The sequence below is a fragment of the Camelus bactrianus genome, chromosome 13, assembly GCF_048773025.1.
Source record: "Camelus bactrianus isolate YW-2024 breed Bactrian camel chromosome 13, ASM4877302v1, whole genome shotgun sequence".
Lineage (NCBI taxonomy): Eukaryota > Metazoa > Chordata > Mammalia > Artiodactyla > Camelidae > Camelus > Camelus bactrianus.
Window position 1 is genome coordinate 17630879 of NC_133551.1, and position 12925 is coordinate 17643803.

Genomic DNA, 12925 nt, shown 5'->3' on the forward strand with positions numbered 1-12925 from the left:
GAGCAGCGATTCAGATGATAAGCAGGAGAAATCATGTGAGGATCTAGCAAAGAGCATTTCACGTGGATCAGTTTAAAGGTCTGGAGATGGAAGTTAGTTTTAACCATTTAAGAAGCATCAACAGTATCTATGTTATTAGAGTGGGTGACTGAGTGAGTGAAAAAAATTAGGAACCATTAAATGGATGGCTTGCACAATCAACACTGAAGACTTCCTATGTCATCCACAGTGTGATGGGAAGCCTTTGAAAGATCTGGTTTGATGATGAATGGCAGATGTGGAGTCTTGAAGAAGAATATCACCATATTTTCTTTCTTTTTTAAACATTTCTTTAACTACTTTGTGGAAAATATACTATGGGAGTTATGACTGAAATAGGAAGACCAATTAGGAGACTAATGTGTTAGCCCAGGCAAGAGATAATTACTGCTTGGGCTAGGATCCTAACAGTCTATGGGGTAAAAAGAGTGAATTTTGGTATATAGAGCTCACTGAACTTGCCGATAGATTGGATAAGAGGAATTGAGGAAAGTGAAAAATCAAAGAAAACGTGTAAGATTTTGCCTGAGAAACTGAATGTGTGATTGTACCTTTTATTAAGATAAGGAAGAGCTAAGAGGATCAGACTTGGGCTTGAAAATGGGTAGTAATCAAAGATTCTGTTTATATATAACGTGAAATACTTTTCAGATATGCTTAACATTTCCTTCCCTTTCCTCAATTATATTTTCCTTCTTTCTCTGGATTGAAAAGCTAAGGGCACTGAGACTGAAGTTTTTCAGTTTAAATCTACCATTTATTAATTTATTCATAGAACAAATACTTTTTAAGTCCTCATGTTATATGTTAGACACTATGCTAGGCACAGAGGAGAGTAAGGCTGGAATAATTCCTCGCATCTTAGAATGCAGAGCCCGTTGGGGAAAACAGACACTAAATGGATAATTGCACATTTTAAAATTTAAAGTACAATTGTGGGAAGTGCTTTGAACGAAGAGTACAGGTTCCAACAAGAATATATAACAGAGAGATGTAGCTATCTTAAGATAACTTCCTCCATAGAGTTGTATGTCACATGCAGTTACTCTCAGCGATATGTTTGCTAAAAGGAAAATGTAATCTATTACCAATCTCATTTATCCCTGGTTAGGTCAGATTTACACAGAACCTACGTGAAGCAAGAGGTTGAGCAATTATATAACTGATGCAAATTTCAAAACAGCTATAAATTTCCAATCTTGATCCTATAGGCAAGAAACCCAACCCTCTCAGCTTTTGCAGCAGGTCTGACAGCACAGGAAATAAGACCCAGGCCTTCTGGCTCCTAATCCAGTTTGTATCTTCTAGCCACAGATCATTGCAGGATTAAATTTATGATGCAACAATTCTGAATAAATCCTTGCATTATGCTTATTGCTCTGTTTTTTATGAGTTAAAGGAAAACAACATTCTTCCATTGACGTTGAACAACAAAACATTATCATAAAATAGCCACATTTTCTATTTCCATACTAATCTCTCAGAAGGAGCACAGAATCCCAGAAAGCAGCAATCAAAGGCCTGCAGAAGACATGCAGACATTCTGGCCCAAGGACACTTTTGTCCTGATGACTCTATTGACACGTCTTTAGAAACAGTGTTTAAATTAAATGCCTTTAATAGGTTATCAGCTGTTAAAATTTTCTGCTCAAACTCAAAGTTTGATAATTGAAGAGTTATGGGGACCAGGTATATTTACTAGTACCAGACTTCTTCCCAGCTTGTTCCCTGGGCTCAGCTAGCCCATTGATTTTAGATGCTACAGAGACTGGCTCAACTAAAGCCATCCCTTTGCCTTTTAGTCACAGCCCTTTGGCAAAAGAATAAAAAGGAGGCCAACCTTAAGAGTTATAGCTTCTAATGTCTTAGCTGCCCCTTAATAAGTATGTATTCAGAGCACATCGACAATAGTGCGACCGACATTGTTACTAATATAGAACAAGTCAAAATACAAAGAATTTTAAATGGCTCACATTCTTTAAAAATGATTTTGGAACCGTTTCTTCTTCTAAACCAGAGTCTCCTGCTGCTCCTGTTGGTAGTGAGATCTCTAAAGTGCCAGACAATGGTGACCGTGATGAATGGTCTTCATAGTCAAAGGTGCCGAGTGAAAAGCGAGAGAATAAAAAGCGGGTCTCACTTGTGTAATGCCAGTCATGGAGACAATAAATGTCTGTGCGTGGACTTTTAAAGCCAGAGCTTTTAAGTAGATTGTTAAGCAGTTAACTGTAAATACTTTGAAATGTTTCATTCTTTCTTAGTGGTGGGTTTATGTCAAAAACTTTCCATGCAAATGTAAACCTAAAGCTGCCTGCAGTTGAGTTTGAATAATTTCATTACTGCTTTTTAACATGGAAGGGTCTAATCTTTCAAAAGACTTAAAAATAAAAACCCCAGATATTTCCAATAATCAGGGATAAGATTATTCACTATAATTGGCATTAATGTATAATTTACATACTATAATATTTCTAGTGCTTAATAAGTCTCAATAAATTAAAACTAAGAGTGACAATGATTATCCTACAAATCCCAAAATAAAAATACTTTTCTTTTTCTTTGGTTATGATTTTAGTGGTTATAATATTTTGCTTTAAATGACTGGCTAGAGTTTCTTCAAGTCAATTTTAAAAGGTGCAGAGCTTAATTAGCAAAATGTTTAAAAAGATTCTTTTATTGGCAACCTAAATATATTGTTCTATTAAGTGCCAAAGGAAGCAAATCTACATTAAGTTGTACATTTTTTAAAAAGAAGAAAAAAAAAGTTCTGCTAAGCTAGCAACCCTTCCCCCACCCCAAATCCCACTATAGTATCAAATTGCATCAAAAGTATTATGATTTTAAGTATTAAGTATTACACCACTACCTACATCAGTAAAATGCCAGTTTGACATATTATAAAGAAAAATCAGTTACACTTCTATAAGCCCAACTCTCTAGAAAGAAAAGGAAGTGAGAGGTATATCGTATGCCTCATCCTCAACGAATCTTCAGAGACCACGGAGCCACATAACTCTGCTAGGCCACAGCAGCCTTTATGTCAAAGGGGTGGTTTCCAGCACGAGGAATCATGCTTCCTTAGACGCTACGTCTCAACAGTGTGCCAAGACAGACAGGCAACTCGGAGGGATAAATAGCGAAATTAGAACGGGATTGTGGTCTTCCAGAGCCTCTTATTTCCCTATTCCAGTGCTGTCTGAACACACATCTGGAATCTAACTTATATTTCAATATTCATGATAAGCTTTCACTTGGATAATAAAAGCAGCCTTCTTTAGGAAGACCTGTGACTGCCAACATTTGATCATTAAACAAAAAAACCCCCTAAAATGTGGGATCTTTCCACTGATTTATACAGCACCTGAAGTGCGAGCAGAGATGCCAACTGCAAATTTACTATTCATGGAAGCCCTGGAAGAATGAAGAGGTATAAATAATCAGACAACACCAGATAGACAATAAATCTGCTCCTGGCTTTCTCTCTTCTACCGAAGTTTCATAAGGGAACCTGGGATATTGTGGGGGCATATCCCTGACCTTTGAAGTTGACATGAAGGGTATAGCCATTCACTTCCAGAAAAGTCTGAGAATACTACTAGAATCACAGAGTATTTCTCTGATTCAAGGGAAAATGTGTTATTTATGTTTGGTCTGTTTGATTTTGGGGTTCGGGACCCATCTTCCTCCTGAATAGTTAATGACATTTTCTGACATCCCATTTGATCCTTTCTAGTTGCAGATACTTTAACCAGACATCTTACATTCTCTAGCCCTGTAGCTTTTCCATAACCCTCACTGATTTCTCTGAGATGTCAAAACACGTCAGGCCTCATCACTGATCTTGCCAAGTCTTCCTCTACCTCTGTTCAAATCAGGGTTCAGAACAGAAACTTTATCTATTGGGAGAACAGAAACTATCTTCATGGAAAAGTTAACTTTCAAGATGAGCTTGGATGAATGGCTAGCATTTCTCTGACAGAGCTGCGAAGGGGGCTCCAGGTGAAGGAGTGCATATGAGCAATGGTTCTTGAGGTAAATTAGTTGAGCTGAACTCTGAGAGTCATGGGCTAACAAATTGAGGACTGAATCTGAGGCTTTACCAGGGAGAGCCCTGAAAAACAGGAGAAGGCATCTACTCTTCAGTCAGCATGCAGGGGTTTGAAGATGCTGGGCACTGAGCTGTAACAATATAATCTAAACCTTGTCATGCAAAGATTCATCTAACTGCAATGTATGGGAAAACCAACGAGGGGAGAGAGAGGACAAGGGTATCTGTTTAAACAAAAGACACTGAAGGCTGGCTAGGATATGAACATAACAAAGGGAACAATCCCTACACTCTCCTCCAGTTCTTCGCTAAGGCTGCTCTCTCTCTCTTGACTGCTCATTTTCGATGCCCCAAATATAGCTACTGAAGAAAAATCCCACACTTCAAAGCACAATTCAAATTTTTACAAAGAATCTCTGAATTCTCCAGGGGAACGTCCTAATGTTTTCATATTTTGTAACTATAATAAGTTACATGGCTCATGGTAGGTGGGCAAACACTGTGAGTCAAATGACTGAATACAATAACACACAAAAATTTGTATTGTATTAAATTTATTTTTGTATCAATTTGTTAAACTTATATAATTGGGAGAACAGGGTTGTCTTTAAATCTTTGCATCTTTATAAAGAGCTCTGTGCATAATAGTCAGTGAATAACTATTGAATTAAATTGAACTCTCAAATTGAAGATGTATAAATCTAATAAATCTGTATATGAGCATGCATAATATTATAAAATAGTTGAATTCATTGCATATATTATCACACAGTTATATTTGGACATTATGATGTTTAATAAATAATTTTAGAGCAAACCATTTTTCCAGGGATAAGTAAAACAAGGACTGGATTTCATCGGAGGATTACGAAAGTCATCAAGACCACTGAAAACCACGTTAACAAGGAAAGTCAAACTTCAACTCAAATTATGGGTGTATGCTAGTTATCAATAGCCTCTCCACTTCAAATCTACTTTTCTTTCCACGTTTTATGATGCTGGAGCAGGACCCTGCCAACCTCTTTCCTTTGGCAGAGACACAGGGATAGTAAATGGTGCTGGCAGAACACCCCAGAGCAGCTTCCCAGCAAGGCTCACCATTATCCCAGCGACAGCTTGCCAGTGAGTCTCACCCGCACCACAGCGGCAGCTTTCCTCTCAGCTCCCTCGCTTCACAGCAAGCAGCTTCTTACCGACTTTCATGGACACTTCAGTAGATGGATTCCTGGTGAGTTTTACCGGAAACCCCGGAGTTGTTTCCTACCGCAGCTCAGTGAGCTTCTCTGTGCTCCAGGAGGGCCTCAGCCACATCCCTCAGGTGAGACCTGAGTCCAGCTTTGTGCTAGAAAGTGGGAGGAATCCACCTCCAAGTCTGTTTTTTTTCTTGTGTTCTCTTCCTCAGCTCTGGAGGTAGTCATATCCCCAACTCTGCTAGCCGCACATTTTGAGGGGTGCTCTTTACCGCTTTTGGAAGTTAATCCTCTTTTATCAGTTTAATACTTCTTAATATTAAAATTTTCCCTGTTCAAATTAGAGGTGTTGTTTTTGTCTCCTGAATAACCTCAACTTAAACAGTCTGGGAAGGGAATTTTCTGGAAGCAGGCAACCATTACAAGAAAAATAAGACGCTTGTGTTCACATAATGGCCAGGTCACACAAGGGACTTACCTGTCTCAAATGACAGAGCTGGAACCCCTGCCATACCTAAACCCTTCCAAGGAATTCCCTATGAAGGGGTCCCCACGCTTTTACTATACGCCCCCCTCACCCTGAGCACAAATGGATGAGAGACTTCTGCCGAGCCTGCAATCTTACAGGCATCCAGGGACTTTTGCGACTTCCTGGCAATATTTGCTCTTCCCCAAACAGATGCTCTAGGTCACAGTAACCAACTCAATCAATCAGTCAATCAGTTTCTCTCTGACAGAATAATGGGTTATTATTAACAGGTAGAATCTAAAATAGGATCCACTAAGCAAGAGCCACGAGATAGTAGGGAGCACATAGAAGTAGAAAACACAGGGCAAAAAGCACCTGTTACTTGCTCTCATTCTTTTCTTACATGGCATTATCTGAATTGTGCAATCATATTTTGATACATTTCTTCCCACTAGACTGAGCTTCACAAGGGCAGGGATGGTATGTGTCTTGCTCTCATAAATTCCCAATATCTGGCATACGAATGAGTACCAGTAAATATTTGGTGAATTAATGAATAATTGAATGCCTATAGAATGTAGTTGTACCAAAGATCATAGAAAAGTTTTCCTGAAACACATAATGGAAACAATACAGCGAATAACAGCTAAGAGTAGCATAGGGGTTACCAACAAGGTAACTTTGTTGTCTTGCACAGTATCCTGAGGGCTTGTTCTAGTTCCAGAAATAGATTTCAGTCACCGGGAAACCTAGTGGATTTCCTGTGAGCCTCAGTCATATGACTGATTCATAACATGGTCACTTCCCCAAGTGTTCTTGCTACTGATTGGAGACGAATTCAGCCTTTGGCCTTTGTTCCTGGCACTCAGGGAGAGACTGTCAAATGCTTGACATTGAATTCTGACTTCTGTACCTCAATTGCTGGGCTTATATACTATTACTCAACTCTCCTCAATGGGCACACATTTTATAATAATAGTAATACAGGGATCAGACACCTAAGTGGTAGAGGGAAAACGATGCACAGTCCTGGACTTTGACTCTCTCTTAGCTCATATGCATATGATATTATACATACACACACACACACATACACACACATATACATACACACTCATAGATTTCTTTCTTGCATAAAGAAACTATGACTGAGTAAAGACTATCTCCTTGGGGCAATGTTAACTATTTTTAAGAAAAATGAATCAAGAGGTTTCATATCTGTGTTGCTTATGAATTTCTACCACTGAAGCGTCAATGATTCTACTGGTTTAAGGCCTAATTTCTAGCCCCAGGGATGTAGATATCTAATATTAGAGAGCCCTGGGAACATGATAAAATACACTCCCTTACCCTCCAGGAAATCCCATTATGGTTGCAAAATATTCAGGATATACAGGGGTCCTTTTATCACATACTTCCCTTTATTACAATTTTTCTTAATGGTTTAGTTTTGATCAATTGCAGGAGCTATTGTGACAGATGATAACTCATGTTTATATTCTTGTTTTGGAAACTGATGAAATGATTCAGAAGACTGTGCATTTGTATCCAGTATAATATCTTATAGATTAAAGGCAATCCCCAGCTGTTGTTCTGTCCCTGGTGATTAAGAAAAATGATGAGTGCAAATATTAGTGATAATATGTATTATCTCATGTGAGAGACAAGTTCACTACATTTTCATACTCAACTTTATGTATTATAAGAAAATGAATGCAATTTACAAATCCATATAAATAACACACTGGAAATCCCGCTGAACTGCAACATGCCTTAAGTCAGCCATGATCGAAATTGCATTTGACAGGGAGAAAAGCAGTATTCCTCTCTCCAACAGCTCCCTGTGTTGTCATCAGGGCACGGTTGGGCAGTAGTGAGTGCCAGCTGAGGACCCTTCCCTCCTCTGTGTCACCATCTGGCTTCAGTTCCACTTCAATCAGTTTCTATTGGCTTTTTGATTTATGCTGGAATTCACAAGCAGAAATGAAGGAAGTTTGCCCACACATTTGAGATAACCTTCTTTCTCCTCATGTTTGTCCCTTTGAAACTTGTAAAGGGACATGTTGTGCTCCAAAGACTTCGCCCAGTTAATTTTAGCTTACCAGCAGAAAATATATGTCACCATTCCTGCAAAATCCCACATGTTCTTTTGCCAAACTATGATGTCAATATTTTTTCACCTTGTGGTTCTTCAGTGTGATCAGGATTTTTGCTTATACCCCATCAAATGTTAATGGTCCTCTGCAGGTAGTGATACTGTTTGTCTTGCTGAATTTTAGTTAGCTATGAGGACCTTCCTTTTCAAACTTGGGTTTATGGTATTGTATTTAAAAGAAAAAAAAACCTGTTATCAGTCTATATTTACTTTTGGAATCCCAACAGTAAAACATTGTGTGCTGGCATTGTTGTGAAAGATGAGCTGAGTAAATTCTTATGAAAACCGTAATTCCAGGTTTTTACTCACTAAGCAAAATCAGAAGGAATACAGAGCTGAGCTCCAAAACAATTTAGCATAGACTACAAGTCCTCAGAAGGGGCTAAAGTAGAAGGTTCTTCACCTCTCTTTAATCATAGCATGGCGCTAATCAGCTCTTCATTATAAATACACCATTAGAGGTATTGCTAAAACCACTCTACTTAATGGTCAATTGGTTTTTCCATTAGAAACCCATTTTCAGGGTTTAATATATCAACATTCCATCTTGTAGTAGATCTGAAATTATGCACACAGCTTTAAAGCCTGCAAATAAGCCTTGGAAGAAAATGAGTAATTTTGGGTATCTTACTAAGCTAGGCTATTTAACAAAATACTCATGTGCAGGTTCCTTTTAATTATTCAACAAATATTTATTGATCATCTTCCATGTGCCAGAACTTACAAAGTATCCTCTGAAGGAGCTACAGTCTGATAGTGAAGTGAGTGTGTGTACGTAAGTGAGTAACAGAATTTTAGCACTATTCTGGATCATAAATGATTTAACCTCGGTTCTCCCATTTTTTATTTAATATGTTATGGCCCCAAAAGAATACGTGGCTTCCCTTGGATGTGGTCAAGCTGAGTATGGCTTCCGGTCTGGCAATCTTTCTAGCACCCATGCAGTCTACACTGAATGATTATCCAGGGGTTTGCATATGTGAATACAGAGAGACTTTCAGGAAATACAGACTGTTCATTTGTGGGTATCAAGGAACACAGGCTGCCAAATTATCATGCTAGAAACAAACATTTTATACAATGACTACAGGCTAATAAGCAGAGAGATGCCTGAGAGAAGAAACTTTGCTGATTGTAACCACAATCACCAGTCAGCAGGCAAACTAGCAAAGAAAAAGTGGTTAGAAAGAACAAAACCACATTTCTGTCACAATTTTCCTAAATGTCTCTAATCTTGCCTCAGAACAAGAAATTCACTGACAGACACAATGCATTTGTGACTGCAAGTTCGAGTATATGCTCCTTGGGATGTCTGTTTCCTAGAGTATGTGGTCATTTCAAGTGCTCTGTTTTCAAAACTCTATTAATATGAATTTCATGGAGTTTACAATTGTTCGTATTGAATCCTGCCTGGGGGAGAAATGCTTTCTAGATATTGAAGCATATCTGATGTTCAAAAAAACTAGTCACACACACACACACACACATACACACACATCTCTAACTTCCACGTTTCCAAAGCCTTGAAAAAGGACTAAGACAATTCATCTGTTTTTCACCTTAATCCAATGAGGTATTTGATTTTCAACTACTGTCTCAGCACTGTATTAAAACCCTGTTACTAGGGAATAAAAGAAAATTACCTGTAATCCCCTTTCCTCAGAAAGCATGTTATTATAATGGATTTCCCACTTTAGGCTGCCCGAGCTGCTGTCTGGAGAGGAGTTCCTGTGCTTTAGTGCACCAGGGCTGCTAAACCACGTCGCCAGCAGGCGATGCTCACCTTCCCCACCTGAAGGAACAGGATCGCTCTTACCACTGGGCTCAAAGAAAAGACAGAAAGCGTGTGGATTAAAGTGACCCGTCATAGATTTCACGACTGGGGACAGATGAACAGGACACTATTACTGAGGCAAAACTTCAGATGATTATCCCGAACGAGAGCCGCTTTCTTTAAATAGATACCCCTATATTTGAAACTATGATTCTATCATGGAAAACATCATGTGGATAAGAAAATATGGTGGTTTTGTGAAAAATGAAAGACATCACATCACATCCAAAATAATTTTGTCTTCTCAACATTTATTCCTTCTTAGTTAATAAAATAGGACCACACTAGAGTGGCTTCTCCCCTTAGGCACCTTCAGTCCTATCCACCTCTTTACCCATTGTCTATGTTCTTCCAAATGTAATTAGACCTTAGAAAATAATAGACATTACTACTGTCAACAACTATGTGTTGAATGTAATAGAGAAGAGATGGGAACCGACACTCATGCGATACTTAATTTGTGCCCAACATATGCGAGGCACTTCAAGGTGTTCTACAGAAACCCCTCCTGGAAGATAGCATTAAATGGAGGAAATCGAGGACTTAAATAATAATTTTCCCAAGTTTTCCCCAGGGGTAGGGAAAGAAGGTTATGAGTGAAGTAGTTGATTGAAAGCATTGGTGTGGATCAGGTGATAAGGGGCACAAAGAAGGAGAAGTCCCTGTCTTCTGAGACCTTGTAACACATCAGGAGAAATATGCTAGATACAAATGTCACAATGCAAAAAATGTATGAAATACATGATCGGCACTGGAGAAACTGAGAGGAAGATGAGATCGTGTCTGAGAGATAGAGTTCAGTAAGTTTTGAGAACTATTTAGGTACCAAAGAAAATGACAGCTAACGTTTGCTGCAAGCCCACCACTCTTTGTGTCCCTGACACTGCTCTCAGAACTTCATGCTCAGTAAGCCAGAAACAGACCAAAAAATACAAAGAGAAAACAAACCAAACAAAAACAAGAGTACAAAGCAGCTCTCTTTATCCTAATCTTGCAATGAGGATTTTAAGACACAGGTAGGTTAAGTACATTGCCCAAGGACGAAACTAATACGTGGTGATTGTGCAGAAGTATAACCACATACTTCACTGAGCATATCGTAATTTGAATCTACTCTTCCACTTTCTGTAAGTTACCGTCTATCATCAGTAAACTCTCCACATATTCTCAAATTCTTCTCAGAGGTTCATTTCTTTTTTAAAGTAATGCCTGGCTATGCCTGGAAGACACTGCTTTCCATGCAGGCTACTTTAGAGCTTTGTTTGTTCATTTCTTTTTAAATCCCGCAGTGCATTAATTCAGGGCTTTGCAAGTGAGGTCAATGTCCTCCTTCCTCCCACTCGTCTGATCTGTGTAATTGGAAAGATGGAGTTTCAATGAATGGAGATGGGGAATATTCTGAGTATTTATTGATTTATTTTGAATATTTAGGATCTATTTTCTTTGAGTCGTTACTTAGACATTCAAGCTGGAGAGACAGTTGGGTGTACAGGTGTGAATGTCAGTGTGAGTGAGTCTGCATGAGTGTGCTCACGAGTTCTTGAAGTCCTCTGTACTTGTATCCATCCATTTTGTATTCACTCTTCATCCCTCCAAAATCTGCTTCTTCCTCTCAATATCTTCTTAAATTTCCCCAAGTTTCAACAATATCTCCCTAACAACTTTCTCAATCTAACTGCATTTAGTCTTCACTTTTTTCACTTTTCTGCTGAATTATATGCTTTTCATCATCTTTCTCTGTTCCTTTGGATCTGATAGAAAATATCCATCTGGTGTCCCTCTTAGGATTCACAGTCACTTTCTTCAGATCCTGTTTTTCTGCTAAACTGTTAAGTGCTATTCAAGGAATTCTGTTCCTTGTCTTCTTGTTCCCATGGTCAAAATCTTTAATAACTTCAGGAGCCAGGCAGCAAATAAAAATGAGTGAAATAAATCTCACAGAGAAAGACATAAAGTACAGGGAACTGGGACAACCTTCAAGGTGTACACCTTATCTAAAAAAAATCAAATGCAAAGTTTTAAAACACTATGCAAACACAATGAAATTTGTCCATGGATCACCAGGGCTTGAGATAGATCACTATGAGTCAACGTTCTCCCCTGGCTCTCTCTCCCCTAACCCAGATTCAGCACCCACCTATATGCAGCTAACATGAAGATACATACCACTACTCAGACCTTGCTCACGTCATGCAGGAGCCAGTGAACTACAAACCTGGAGAAAATCTGAGTAGTATTTTCTTTTATCCTAAAGACACTGTGCTTTCAGAGCCATTTCCATTTATCTGATTTAATTTGTATCACTGAGATCCTGGAAGCACTAGAAGTCTACATATTAAAATCTTAAACATATTACCTTTCTTGGATGAGTAGCTTTTCTTCTAATGTTTCCTACCTCATTGGTAATTTTCCCAGAATAGAAACTCTGGAATCAACTTTAAATCTTGATGTTCCTTTACTCTTCCTTTGCTAAGAGGCATCTTCCTTTGAACTAAGTATGTGGCTATTCCAGAGAGGCCTTCCTCAACAACTTAGAAATTGGATAAATAAGATTGGCTTCTGAGACACATGTTGGATCAAATCAGAGATGGGCACAGGTGTCCTAAAGAGACAGAGCAGCTCCCAGATCTGGAAGGCTTCCTAGTAACCTGCTATCATCTTTGTGCCATTTGGATGGTATCCAGTGAAGCCTAGAAAAAAATAAATCACCAAGACAAAGACGGGCAATCCCACGGAAGGGCGGCCTAAAAGATATTTAGTAATCTAGTTCCTTTGGCAGTATTATCTGATCGTGAGAGTAAGGTATTGAAGCTGATGTCAATGCGTATTTGACTGACATAGTTCTTTTTATTTCAAGTCTCTATTTATGAGTTAATATTCTGATTGTTATTTAGTTTGATTTGTCTACTGTGAGCAAACCCATGCAGAAATAGGTTCTGATCATGATTATTTCTTTTCAAGAGAGAAAATGAGAGAGAGAGACAGAGAGAGACAGAGAGAGACAGAGACAGAGACAGAGACAGAGACAGAGACAGAGATGGAAAGGGAGGGAGAGAGGAAACAAGGGAGGAGGGAAGTCTTACTTGGGCTGTTCTGTATTTTGCCAGAGGTGTACCATGAAGTTAATGGGCAGTTCATTATGATTAAATAATTTGCTTTCTTTGATAGAGTTCAGGAGGAAACGTATCAA